The 14,581-nt window shown below is 36.9% G+C and overlaps 1 protein-coding gene across 1 annotated transcript in view; it reads left to right on the top strand.

Moving 5' to 3' along the window:
* The first annotated feature begins 2,379 nt into the window (after positions 1–2,379).
* The window catches only part of LOC102969481 (phospholipid scramblase 2-like), a 31,345-nt gene continuing 19,143 nt past the window's right edge, over positions 2,380–14,581 (top strand). Inside the window, exon 1 of the mRNA XM_007086329.2 lies at positions 2,380–2,467. The gene's annotated coding sequence lies outside the window, so the exon portion shown is untranslated. The remainder of the gene's footprint in view (positions 2,468–14,581) is intronic.

A 14,581-nucleotide genomic window follows, 5' to 3' on the forward strand; every position in this document is an offset into this window, starting at 1 on the left:
ATTAAAGCAACCATACCCTTAAGAGAAAGAGTTGACTCTTATCACACTTTGTTAATTATATAATGTCCAAAGACATAAAATGAACTAGGTCTTCTCTTGTGGTCAAGTTATGGAACAAAGTCTTCTGGAATTTTGCCAAAAGATCAGACAGTGTTCCCAGGTGATAAAACTCAGGTCAAGATTCCAGCTTAAAGTAACAAAGGTCCATGAAACGTAATTTAATGAGTGGCCTATTTTTTTTTCATACCTGATTTTTGGCACTCTTCTGTTTAATTGTATAGGTCACAAATCTCTATGTGTGAAGGGTGGAACTGATCTAATTTTCAGTTAAATCATGCCAGATTTATCTCCATGCCTCTTCAGTTTTATGGGAGTTGATATTTAGAGAATTCATCATACCAATCTATTAACAGAAGTCTCCTGAATAATTGACTTCTGTGAGGAGGAAAGCTGGTAAACGCAAATAAAAAGGGGCAGCCAGACATCCGAGGCCGGCTACTCCCCTTGCATGCTTTTGGGTTCTGCAATCTTGCTTGCCTCTTGCATCAGCCAGCAGCCAGGAACCAGAAGCTCCACGATACTAGTCTGCCCAACCCCCAAGCACATACTATAAAAGATCAGTAAAACCCGAGCCAGATGCTCAGCCTTTGGAGGTCACTCCGCTGGGCCGGCATCGGTGCAAAATAAAATCTTTTCTGATTCCCCAAGTGCTTGTCATTTGTCTCTTCTGGGCGCCGAGTATTTGCTGCAACACGTGTAGCCTTATGGAATTCAGCGTTACTGGTAGATAATTAAATTCAGTCACATGAGGAGATGTAAGACATAGGTAAAACTACAGCAGTTTGCTTCTCAAATCAAAATACGATCAGGATTTGACTTCAGCTCCTGAATTTTCTAGCTGTGTGATTTTGGAAAAAACCTTAATGAAACCTCTCTAAACTTTGACTTCTCTATTTCTATAATTAGGCTAATAATTACTTCTTTTTAAGGTTTTTGTCAGGATTAAATAAGCATGTTTTACCATTACTACTGTTTATTGTTAATGCACCATTGATTCTCAACTCAGAATGATGTTACACTGTAAGCATTTCTTGTGAATTTCAGATGCTGCAGAAAATGCTCTGAGACAATTAAAAAAAGTAATGTTACTCAGTCTTGGTATTGGATATACTAGTGTTTCCCACATTGAGGAAATAAGTGCTCTCCTATACTACAATGTATATTTGTGACATAAGTTTAGGTTTTGATATTTGATTCAAATGATAATTATATATATGTGTATACTTACTGAACAACTTACACACGCCATAGTTTCACTTTCGTATTTTTGTTTCCTCAATTTTACTTGTCTTAAAGTTTTATCTAAAATTGTGAACTCATAATTTTATTAAAAGTTTTTTTTGTTTTTTTTTTGTTTTTTTTTTGCTTTTTTTAGTTTTTAATTTTCAGAGAGAGAGAGAGAGGCAGAGAGTGAGCAGGGGAGGAACAGAGAGAGGGAGACACAGAATCCGAAGCAGGCTCCAGGCTCTGAGCTGTCAGCACAGAGCCCGACGCAGGGCTCGAACTCACAAACTGTGAGATCATCACCTGAGCGAAGTCAGAGGCTTAACTGACTGAGCCACCTAGGCACCCGTGAACTCATATTTTTAATTCAGGTTGATTTCTACATACCAACACAGGAATAACTGAATTTCTTTTAGTGTTCAAAAAGCAATATTTGAGAGTATATGCACACCTGTAGAATTGTATAACTAGATGAGACCCGAAAGTATATTTTATAGGTAAGAAAACTGAGATTCTAATGTTTTTAAGATGGTTAAGATACAGCTCATGGTATGAAGATAGCCCTTTAGCAAGTTTGGTTTTCGAGGTTTCTATATACATGATAATTTTATATAAGTAGGAAACATGGCTTATTGTTTTCAATGACTGAAAAAGAAGGAAATTAAGAGGGCGGCTCTGGATAAAGGGGTTTGTGAAGAGGTAACATGTCTCTTTCAAAACTGGATATACTAGAATTTAAGTCAGACACAATGTCTCTATATTTGTTTTAATCATTTATTTGTTTCAGTTTTTTGCAACCTATGACTCAGGTTACTAGGGCCAACAGGGTATAGTTCTGGGATATTCGTTGGCACCTTCCTGACCCAGAAAACGGAGAGATTTTCAGTGTGCTAATCAGGATGAAGGCTTATTAAGGGGGACTTCTCAATAGCATCCCCTTGCACAAGGTGCAAAAAATAAACCAATATTGGGACTGTGGGGACCAGCAATGTGGGAGAACCATCAGCTTTATATCCTGGTACACATCTAAGCATTCATAGAACTAATTAGCTTCAAAGTTCTGAATGGAAGGTTTATTTGTTGTGACTGCTCGGGCATCCTATCTCTTCCTCACAACAATTTTGAGAGACTGTGGATGTGGGGGCCACACAGAGGATCAAGCCTCTTCTAATTCACCTCCCAGGTAGCAATTTCACGTGGAGTTTCCAGTTCTCAGTCACCATAAATGACTTCTGCCCTCTTTTTATGTCTATGGTCCCCTTTGTGGCCCAACAGAGATGTTATAACATATTAGGAAACTGTAGTCTTTAGGAAAAGGGATCTATAAATTTGCTGAGGCTTTACTGCTGCTATTCTGATATAAGGGAAAATATGGCTGCCTTTTTGGAGAGGATGCCTGGGTTCCTGGGCTTAGGACAAATCTCTGAGATCCCACTGAGGTGCTCAGTATCCAAAGAAGGAAGCAGACCTTTATATTTCTATCTAGAGAACAGGAAAATAAACATCAGAGCTCCTGAGTAACAAATCTTTTATTTCTGACTTCTAATTAGCCACATATATAAAATATAACTGATTCTCCATGAGCCACCTCTTTTCTCCCTGATGCATTCTCTCCATCCATACTACCCACTCCATTCCTTGATCCATCTCAATGACTCTTGCTATTTGTCTTCTGGATACCTGGGTTCTCTTTCTAGCTCCTCTATTTATAAATCTTAATGACAACAAAACTTTTTAAGGCTCATATTTTTTATCTGTAAAACTGTGATGAGGGAGAATAATATTATTCAGTGACAAAACCAGAGTTTTCTACCACATTCCCCAAAGAAGACTGGTTTTGACAGTCTCCTATATATGAGAGTACCTTTGTGAAGTCCAGGGGTCCAGCAGAGATACTCCAGCATACCTCTGGAGAAAAAAAAAATCAGAGATTAAACACACTGGAGAGGGTAAGAACAATAGCTTCACTTTATCCACATCACCCTTCCCCTTCCCCCAAGGCAGCAGAGATCATTGCCAGGACACCTTTTTGGTTCATGATCTCTGCATGGAGGGAAGTTGAATATGTGGGCGAGTACCCAGTTTCCCCAGATGTGAAGAAGAGACCCACTTCTTACTCTACCCTGAATACTGAATGGGACGATGAGGACGCAGCTCAGAGAATGCATCTAGGGCTCTGGGAGGGTATCAAAGGACATGGATCCTACCAGCTCTGTCACAGACTCCATCTGTAGACCATCCATAAGCCGCTGGGGATGCCTCCCCTGCAGATCCCCCCACCTGGCTTACAGGCACCCCTAACACTCCGTGTGCCTCACAAATACATATTCCCTCCCCATGGCCATCTCTGTGTTCATACGCCCAACAGATGGCTGGTTCTGCAGGCCCAACTATGCAGAACGGGAAAAAAATTGCACAGACTTGAGCATTCAGCTCTGTCCTAGGGAAAGCAAACAGGAGGCTCTCAGCACCTGGCCTGGCTTTGCCCTAGTTGGGCTGACAGAATGTATTTCTTCCAAAAGCCAGGCAATAAAGACTACAGAGTTGATTGTTTCTTCAATGTAAAGACAGCAGTGCAAAACTTCATGAAACATAAAAATCAAGAGAATATGAGAGCACCAAAGGAACGCAATAATTTTCCAATAACCAAATGCTCAAAAACGGAGATCTGTTTTTTGCCTAATGAAGATTCAACAGAGTTGCTTTAAGGAAGCTCAGTGAACCACAAGAAAACACACAAAGATGATTCAATGAAATTAGCAAAACAATTCATGAACAAATGAGAAGTTTCACAGAAAGACAGAAACATAAAAAAGACCCAAACAGAAACGAGGGGCTGAAGAATCCATTCCAGTGAATGGAATGAAAGATGCAATACAAAGCATCAATAGAGAACTTGATCAAGCAGAAGAAAGAATCTGTGGTGTCAAACAAGTATTTGAAATGATCCAGTCAGAAGGGAACAAAGAAAAAAGAATGAAAGAAGATTATGTGAACTATATGAAACCATTAAAAGGTGCACTCCAAATATTGCTGGAGTCCCAGAAATATAAGAAAGGAAGAAGAGGACATACTCCTTATTTAAAGTAATAATGGCCAAGAACTTCTCAAATCTGAGGACAGATTTGGACATCCAGGTTCATAAAGCTCATAGGTTCCCCCCAAATTCCAATTCCAAATATTTTCCCCAAGACACACTACCATAAAAACTGTTTATTTTTGAAAGATAATTATAAAAATAGCAAGAGAAAAAAATCTCATACATAAGGGAATCCCCCACCCCCACCATAAGTCTATCAACAGCTTTTCAGCAGAAACTTTGCAACCCAGGATAGAGTGTGATGATATGTTCAAAATGCAGAAAGAAAAATATTGCCAACCGGGAATACTTTACTTGAAAAAGGTGTCCTTCAGAAATGAAGGAGAAATAACTGAAAAGAGTTCTTCCAACCGAAATGAAAGAACACTAGCAACATGAAAAATTATGAAAATATAAAACATACTGGTAAAGGTAAGTATATAATCAAATTCACAATACTCTAATACTGTAATATGATAGTGTGTTAATCACTTAACTCCAGTATAAAAGTTAAGACAAGAGGATTAAAAATAACTAATTGGTTAATGAATACACAATATAAAAAGAGGTATATTATGACGTCAAAAACATGTGAGGGAGAGGAATAAAAGGGTAGAATTTTTGTATGCAACTGAAGTTAAGCTGTTATCAGTTTTAAATGGACTGGTATAGCTATAAGATGTTTTATGTAAGCCTCATGGTAACAACAAAGCAAACACCTACACGACATACACAAACGATAAAGAAAAGGGAATCAAAGCAAAGCACTATGGAACATCATCAATTCACAAAGGATGACAGCAAGAGGAGAAGTATAAAATAGCCAGAAAACAATAAGATGGTATTAGAAATTCCTTATCCATCAATAGTATAAATGTAAATGGTTAAAGTGACCAATCAAAAAGCACCAAGTGGCTGAAAGGACAAAAACAAAACTCAGCATATGCTGCCAATAAGAGACTCACTTAAAAAAAATTTTTTTATGTTAATTTCTGAGACAGAGAGAGACAGAGCAGGAGTGGGGGAGGGGCAGAAACAGAGGGAGACACAGAATCCAAAGCAGTCTCCAGGTTCTGAGCAGTCAGCACAAAGCCTGACGTGGGGCTCTAACTCACAAACCGTGAGATCATGACCTGAACTGAAGTTGTCACTCAACCAACTGAGCCACCCAGGCACCCCAAGACTCACTTTAAAGACACGCTGAGACTCAGAGTGAAGGGATGGTAAAAGATATTCCATTCAAATGGAAACCAACAGAACAGAGATACCAATATTTATATCAGACAAAATAGACTTATCCTGTAACAAGAGACAGGTGGTAATTATATAATGAATGATAAAGAGTTTAATTCATGAAGAGGATAAAACAATTATATATGAACCCAACATCAGAGCAGCTAAATATATCAAACAAATCAAACAAATCAGAAGGAACATATACAATAATAATAGGAGACTTCACTACTCCATTTTCACCATTGGCTAGGTCATCCAGTTATAAAATCAAAAAAGAAACACTGAACTTGAACTATAATCAAATGGATCTAAAAAACATACAGAACGTTCCATCCAACAGCAGCAGAATACACGTTCTTTGCAAGTATACAGGGAACGTTCTCCAAGATGGATCATATGTCAGGCCACAAACAATTCTTGGCAAATTTAGGAAGATTGAAACTATACCAGATATCTTTTCTAATGACAATAGTATGAAAATAGAAATCAATAATAGGAGAAAACCTGGAAATTTTACAAATAGGTGAATATTAAGCAAAATACTATTATTTAACCAAAGGGTCAAAAAAATCAAGAGGGTTCAAATGATACCTTAAAACAAATGAAATTGTAAACTGCAAAAGCAGTTCTAAGAGGAAGTTTATAGCAATAAACAGCTACATGAGGAAAAAAAAAATCTCAAATAAACATCCCCACTATACACATAAAGGAACTAAAAAAAAAAAAAAAAAAAAAACAAAAAAAAAAAACAAAAAAAGAACAAACTAAGCCTAAAGTTAGAAGGAAAAAAAAAAAAATAACAAAGATCAGAGAGAAATAAGTGAAATAGAGGCCAGAAAACCAACAGAAAATATCAGCAAAATTGAACTGGGTTTTTGAAAAGATAAGCAAAATTGACAAACTTTTAAGGAAAAAAAAAGTGAAAACAAATAAATCAGATCAGAAATGAAGGAGACATTGCAACTGATACCACAGCAATACAGAAAATCATAAGAGAGTACCATGAATAATGATATACCATCAGTTAGATAACCTAAAATGGATAAATTCCTAGAAACATGCAACCTACCAAGACTGAATCATAAAGAAATAGAAACTTTGAATTAGCCAATTTCTAGAAAGGAGACTGAATCAGTAATCAAACACATTCCAACAATGAAAAGCTCAGAGTCAGATGGTTTCATTGGTAAATTCTGCCAAACATTTAAAAAATTAGTGACAATTCTTCTCAAACTTCCAAAAAATTGAAGAGCAAGGAACACTCCCAAACTCATTTTATAAGGCCAGCATTATCCTGATACCAAAACCAGACCAGGGACACTACAGACAAAGAAAATTAGAAGTCAATATCCCTGCTGAATATAGGTGCAAAAATCCTCAGCAAAATATTAGCAAACCAAATTAAACAACATATTAAAATAATCATCCTATGATCAAATGGAATTCATCCCAGAGATGAAAGCCTGTTCCAACATGTGCAAATCAATAAATGTGATATACCACCTTAGTAAAAATAAAAAAGAAAAATCATATGATCATTTCAACAGATACAGAAAAAGCATTTGACAAAATCTGACATACTTTTGTGATAAAAACTCTCAACTAGCTGGGTATGGATGGAATTTATCTCAACATCTTAAAAACCATATATGACAAGCCCACAGCTAACATCAGACTCAACAGTGAACAGTTGAAAGGTTTTCCTCTAAGATCAGGAATAAGACAATAGAGCCCAGTTTCACCAGTAGCATTCAACATAGTACTTGAAATAATAACTACAGCAGTTAGGGAAGAAAAAGAAATAAAAGGCATTTATGTTGGAAAGAAACAAGTAAAACTTTCTCTGTAGATGACATAATCTTATATACAGAAAACTTCACAGATTTCTATAAAAAACTGTTAGAACTAATCAACAAATTCAGTAAAGTTGCAGGACATAAAATCAACATACAGAAATCAGTTCTTTTTTTTTTATTTGTTTATTTTGAGAGAGAGAGCATGCACACATGAGCAGGGTAGGGGCAGAGAAAGAAGGAGACAGAGAATCCCAAGCAGACTCCACACTGTCAGTGAAGAGCCCTATGTGGGGCTAGAACTCATGAAACACAAGATCATGACCTGAGCTAAAACCAAGAGTCAGACATTCAACTGACTGAGCCACCCAGGTACCCCAGAAATCAGTTCTGTTTCTTCATACTAACAAAGAGCTATCTGAAAAAGAAATTAAGAAAGCAATCTCATTTACAATGGCATCAAGAACAATAAAATACTTGGGGATAAATTTAACTGAGGAGGTGAAAAACCTTTACACTGAAAACTATTAAACATCAATGAAAAGATTGAAGGAGACGAATAAATGGAAATATTCTTGGATCAGATGAACTAATATTGTTAAATGCCATAATACCCAAAGTCATCTATCAAAATTCAAAACCAATTTTTCACAAAATTTTCAAAATTCTAAAATTCAAACTTAACCCCAAAAGACCCTCAATAGCCAAAGCAATGCTAAGAGAGAACAAAAAAATGGAAGCATCCTGGTTTCAAACTGTATACAAAACAATGCTAATCAAAACAGTATGGTAATAGCATAAAAACAGACACATAGAAGAGAGCCCAGAAATAAACCCATATGATCATTTGGTCAGTTAATTTTTCAATAACATACAGTGGAAAATGATAGTTTCTTCAATAAATGGTGCTTGGAAAAACTGGTAGCCACATGCAAAGGAATGAGATTGGATCATTGTCTTACACCATACACAAAATTAACTCAAAACGAATGAAAGACTTGAAAGTAAAGCCTGAAACCATAAAATCCTAAAAGAAAGCAAGGGGTTAAGATTCTTGACACTGGTATTAGAAATGATTTTTTGGATTTGACACCAAAAGCAAAGGAAAAATCAACAAGTGGGAGTACATGAAACTAAAAAGCTTCTGTTCAGCACAGGGAACCGACAAAATGGAAAGGCAATCTATTCAATGGTAGAAAATAGAAAATATTTAAAAATCACACATCTGATAAAGGTTAACAAACAAAGTATATAACAAATTCTTACAACTCAACAGCAGGAAAAAAAATCTCATTAAAAAAAGAGCAGGGGAATTTTTTCCAAAGAAGAAATACAAATGATCAAAAGGTACACATAAAGCTGCTCAACATTACTCATCAACAGAGAAATGCAAATCAAAACCAAAATGAGATACCACCTCACACCTGTTAGAATAGCTATTAACAGATAAAAGATAACAAATGCTAGAGAGGATATGGATAAAATAAAAATACTTCATTGCTAAAAAATGCTAGTTATCTGAGCTTTCTAGTGAGTCCTGATCTTTTTGCTGGTGGAGGCTCTTGCCTCAATATTAACGGCTGCTGACTAATCAGGGTGGTGCTTGCTGAAGGTTGGGATGGCTGGCTGTGACAATTTCTAAAATAAGGCAAAAATAAAGTTTGCTTCATCAATTGACTCTTCCTTTCATGAAGGCAGAATTCCTCTGCAGTATGTGATGCTTTTTGACAGGCTTTTACCCACAGTAGAATTTTTTTTTTCAAAATTAGAGTCAATCTATTCAACCCTCTGCTGCTGTATTCAGTTTATGTAATATTTTAAATTCTTCATATTTGTTTCAACAATATTTACACCATCTTCACCAAGAGTAGATCCCATTTCAAGGGATCTTCAAGAAACCACTTTTTTAAAAAAATATATGAAATTTATTGTCAAATCGGTTTCCATACAACACCCAGTGCTCATCCCAAAAGATGCCCTCTTCAATACCCATCACCCACCCTCCCCTCCTTCCCACCCCCCATCAGCCCTTAGTTTGTTCTCATTTTTTAAGAGTCTCTTATGCTTTGGCTCTCTCCCACTCTAACCTCTCTCTTTTTTTTTTTTTTCCTTCCCCTCTTCCATGGGTTCCTGTTAAGTTTCTCAGGAGCCACATAAGAGTGAAAAAATATGGTATCTGTCTTTCTCTGTATGGCTTATTTCACTTAGCATCACACTCTCCAGTTCCATCCACGTTGCTACAAAAGGCCATATGTCCTTCTTTCTCATTGCCACGTAGTACTCCATTGTGTATATAAACCACAATTTCTTTATGCATTCATCAGTTGAGGGACATTTAGGCTCTTTCCATAATTTGGCTATTGTTGAAAGTGCTGCTATAAATATTGGGGTACAAGTGCCCCTATGCATCAGTACTCCTGTATCCCTTGAGTAAATTCCTAGCAGTGCTACTGCTGGGTCATAGAACAAGCAATCCTAAAATTCATATGGAACCACAAAAGGCCCCGAATAGCCAAAGTAATTTTGAAGAAGAAGACCAAAGCAGGAGGCATCACAATCCCAGACTTTAGCCTCTACTACAAAGCTGTCATCATCAAGACAGCATGGTATTGGCACAAAAACAGACACATAGACCAGTGGAATAGAATAGAAACCCCAGAACTAGACCTACAAAAGTATGGCCAACTCATCTTTGACAGAGCAGGAAAGAACATCCAATGGAAAAAAGACAGTCTCTTTAACAAATGGTGCTGGGAGAACTGGACAGCAACATGCAGAAGGTTGAAACTAGACCACTTTCTCACACCATTCACAAAAATAAACTCAAAATGGATAAAGGACCTGAATGTGAGACAGGAAACCATCAAAACCCTAGAGGAGAAAACAGGAAAAGACCTCTCTGACCTCAGCTGTAGCAATTTCTTACTTGACATATCCCCAAAGGCAAGGGAATTAAAAGCAAAAATGAACTATTGGGACCTCATAAAGACACTTTTTTTTTTTTAACGTTTATTCACTTTTGAGAGAGGAGAGAGACAGAGCACAAGCAGGAGATAGGCAGAGAGAGAGAGGGGGACACAGAATCCGAAGCAGGCTCCAGGCTCTGAGCTGTCAGCACAGAGCCAGACGCAGGACTCAAACTCACAAACAGCGAGACCATGACCTGAGCCAAAGTCAGAGGCCCAACTGACTGAGCCACCCAGGTGCCCCTCAAGAAACCACTTTCTCTGTTCATCCATGAAAAGCAATTCTTAATCTGTTCAGGTTTTTCATGGGATTGCAGCAATTCATATCTTCAGGTTTCACTTCTAATTCTAGTTCTCTTGTTATTTTCACATCTGCAGTAATTTTCTTCACTGAAGTCTTGAACCTCTCACAGTCATCCATGAGGGTTGGAATCAACTTCTTCCAAACTCTTGTTCATACTGATATTTTGACTTCTTCCCATAAATCACAAATGTTCTTAATGTCATCTAGAATGGTGAATCCTTCCCAGAAGTTTTTGTTTACTTTGCCCAGACCATCAGAAGTATCACTGTCTGTGACAGCTATAGCTTTACAAAATGCATTTCTTAAATATTAAGACTTTGAAGTCAAAATTACTCCTTGTCCCATGGGCTGCAGAATGAATGTTGTGGTAGCAGGCATGAAAATGACATTAATCTCATTTTACATCTTCATCAGAGATCTTGGGTTAGCGGTGCACTGTCAATGAGCAGTAATATTTTGAAAGGAATTTTTATTTCTGAGTTGTAGATCTCAAGAGTGGGCATAAAATATTCAGCAAAATATGTTGTAAGCAGATGTGCTGTCTTCCAGGCTTGATTCTTCCGTTTACAGAGCACAGGCAGAGTAGATTTAACATAATTCTTAAGGGCCCTAGGATTTTCAGAATCATCTATGAGCACTGGCTTCAACTTAAGGTCACCAGCTGCATTAGCCCCTAATGAGAGAGTCATCCTGTCTTTTAAAGCTTTGAAGCCAGGTATTGAGTTTTCCTCTCTAGCTAACAAAGTCCTAGGTGGCATCTTCTTCCAACAGAAGGCTGCTTCATCTACACTGAAAATCTGTTGTTTGGTGTAGTCATGTTCATTAATGATCTCAGCTAGACCTTCTGAATAACTTGCTGCAGCTTCGACATCAGCAGTTACTTCATCTTGCACTTTCAAGTTATGAAGACAGCATCTTTCCTTAGACCTCATAAACCAATCTTTGTAGCTTCAAACTTGTCTTCTGCATCTTCTTCACCTCTCTCAGCCATCGTAGAATTGAAGAGAGTTAAGACCTTGCTCTGGATTAGGCTTTGGCTTAAGGGAATATTGTGGCTGGTTTGATCTTCAATCCAGACCACTCAGATTTTCTCCATTTCAGCAATAAGGCTGTTCTGCTTTCTTATTCTTATGTTCACTGGAGTAGGACTTTTATTTCCTTCAAGAACCTTTCCTTTGCATTCACAACTTGGCAGTTTGGTGTAAGAGGCCTAAGTTTTGGCCTACCTCAGCTTTCAACATTGCTTCTGCACTAAGTTGAATCATTTATAGCTCTTAATTTAAAGTGAGAGATGTGTGACACTTCCTTTCACCCGAACACTTAGAGGTCATTGTGGGGTTATTAGTTGTCCTAATTTCAATATTGTTATGTCTCACAGAATAGGGAGACCAATGGAGAGGAAAGAAAAGGAGGGGGGTGGCCTGTTGGTGGAGTAGTCAGAACACAAAAAAACATTACTCAATTAACGTTTGTTTCACCCCAAAACAATTACAATAGTAACATCAAAGATCACCAATGGTAGATCACCATAATAAAGATAGTAATAATTAAAAAGTTTAAAATATTGTGAGAATTACCAAAATGCGACAGAGACATGAGGTGAGCAAATGCAGTTGGAAAAATGGTGTTGATAGGCTTGCTGGATGCAGTGTTGCCACAAACATTCAATTTGTAAAAAATGAAATATGTGCAAAGCATAATGAAGGGAAATGCAATAAAACAAGGTGTGTCTGTGTTCAACATTGTTTTAAAAGCTCTTGTCAGATCAATGAAGCAAGAAAATGGGATAAAATCAACTAAATTAGAAAGAAAAATAGAACTTTTTCTATTTGGAGATGGCATAATCTTCTATAGCAACCCTAAGGGATCCACTAAAACATTATTAGAATTAAAAAATGAGTTCCATAAACTTGCAGTATTTACAATAAATGAAATGAAATCAATTATATTTCTATAAACTTGCAGTGAATTGTTCCAAAAAAACCCAATTATATTTACAATAACATCAAAAAAATGAAACATCTAGGAGTAAATTTTAAAAGATGCACAAAATTCTGAAACAGAAAATATTATTGAAAGAAATTAAAGAACATCTAAAGGAATGAAATTTTGTAGATCCTTGTGATTAGAAGTCTTGATATTATTAAGATAGCAATGTTCCCTAATGTGACCTACATAATCAATTAATCTCTATCAGAATCACAGGTAGCTTTTTTTTTGTAGAAACTGATGAAGTGACCCTAAAATTTATGTGGAAACTCAAGGCATCCAAAGTATACAAAACAATCTTGGAGCAAAATAAAGTTGGAGAACTCACTCTTCTCCCTTTCTAAACCTCTACAAACTAAAGACACCGGTACTTAGGAAAGATAGACATATATGAATGGAACAGAATGAGAATCCAGAAATACACCCTTACATTTATGGCCAATTGATTTTCAACAAGGGTGCCAAAACAATTCAATGAAAAAAAAAAAACAAAACAATCTCTTCAGCAAATGATGCTGTACATCCACATGCACAAGAGTAAATTTGGACCCCTACCTCACAGAATATACAAAAATTAACTTGGAAGGGATCAAAGATCCAAATGTAAGACCTAAAACGTTAATACTATGGATAAAATCAGAGGTATAAATCATTGTGACCTAGGATTAAGAAATGGTTTCTTAGATATGACACCTACAGCATAAACAAAAATAACAACAAAAATCGATAAATTGGAATACATAAAAAATTTTAAACTTTTGTACTTCAACGGACATCAAGAAAGTGGAAAGACAACCTATACAATGAGATAAAAATATGTGTGTATATTATACTGGGACTTAATCCAAAATGTGTATGTGGGATCCAAGGAATTTAACAAAAACCCCCTACCCCTGGACAAGCAGAGCAAGACTAACTCCATTTTGTGCTACACCCACCATCTCATGTATAACCCCCACATGACCTGCTTATTGCTTTAAGACACTCCCCCACCCTAGTCAAGCCGCTGAGCACACCCTTACTGGAAACCGGCTCATATAGGAATGTGGAACCCTTAACCACCAAAGAATGTAAACCCTGCCTTTTGCCCGCCAAACGCGCACCAATTCTTAAACCCGCCTTTTTCCCACCAAACTTGCGTGCCAATTCTGACCAGAGTGATAGGCTAGTTCAAACAGTTAATATAGGGTAAATTGTAATGCAATTGGCCACCTGCGTGTGGACTGACATGACTATGCAACTTTCTGTGTGTGTTACAATCTCATTGGCCACTGGCCCCTATAAAAGTGCTACGCCTCTTAACCTAGGGGTCCAAGTCCCTGCTCTGCTGTGTCGGGTATACTTGGGCCCAAGCTAGAGCTTGCAAATAAACCCTCATGCGTTTGCATCGGTATCTGCTCCTTGGTGGTCTCTCGGATTCGAAATCGGGGGCATTACATGTAAAATCATTCATAATTCAGCAACAAAAAGACAAATAACATAGGTAAAAATGGGCAAAGGATTTGATGACAGTGTTCTTCAAAAAAACATATATAAGTGGCCAAAACACATGAAAAGTTGTTCACTAAAATTAGTCATTAGGGACATGTAAAAAACACAATGAGATATGTCTTCAAACCCACTAGGGTACCTGTAATTAAAAAGACAAACAAATAACAAGTGTTTGCAAGAATACTGAGAAATTAGAACTCTCATACATTGCCAGTGTTCATGTAAAATGTGCTAGCCACTTTGTAAGACATTTTGCTGTTCTTCAAAATTTTAATCATAAAAATGTAAATAAACAGCTAAACTAAAAAAAAAATCTCAATTTGCATTTTTTCTCTCTTTTGCTACCATCTTTTCTTCCTTTCTCTTTATCTTAGCTCTAACTTCATAATCTGATTATTTGGAATGCAATCTATTTAAAACTCGCTCTTATATTCTGTAG

The sequence above is a fragment of the Panthera tigris genome, chromosome C2, assembly GCF_018350195.1.
Source record: "Panthera tigris isolate Pti1 chromosome C2, P.tigris_Pti1_mat1.1, whole genome shotgun sequence".
In the NCBI taxonomy this organism is placed as follows: domain Eukaryota; kingdom Metazoa; phylum Chordata; class Mammalia; order Carnivora; family Felidae; genus Panthera; species Panthera tigris.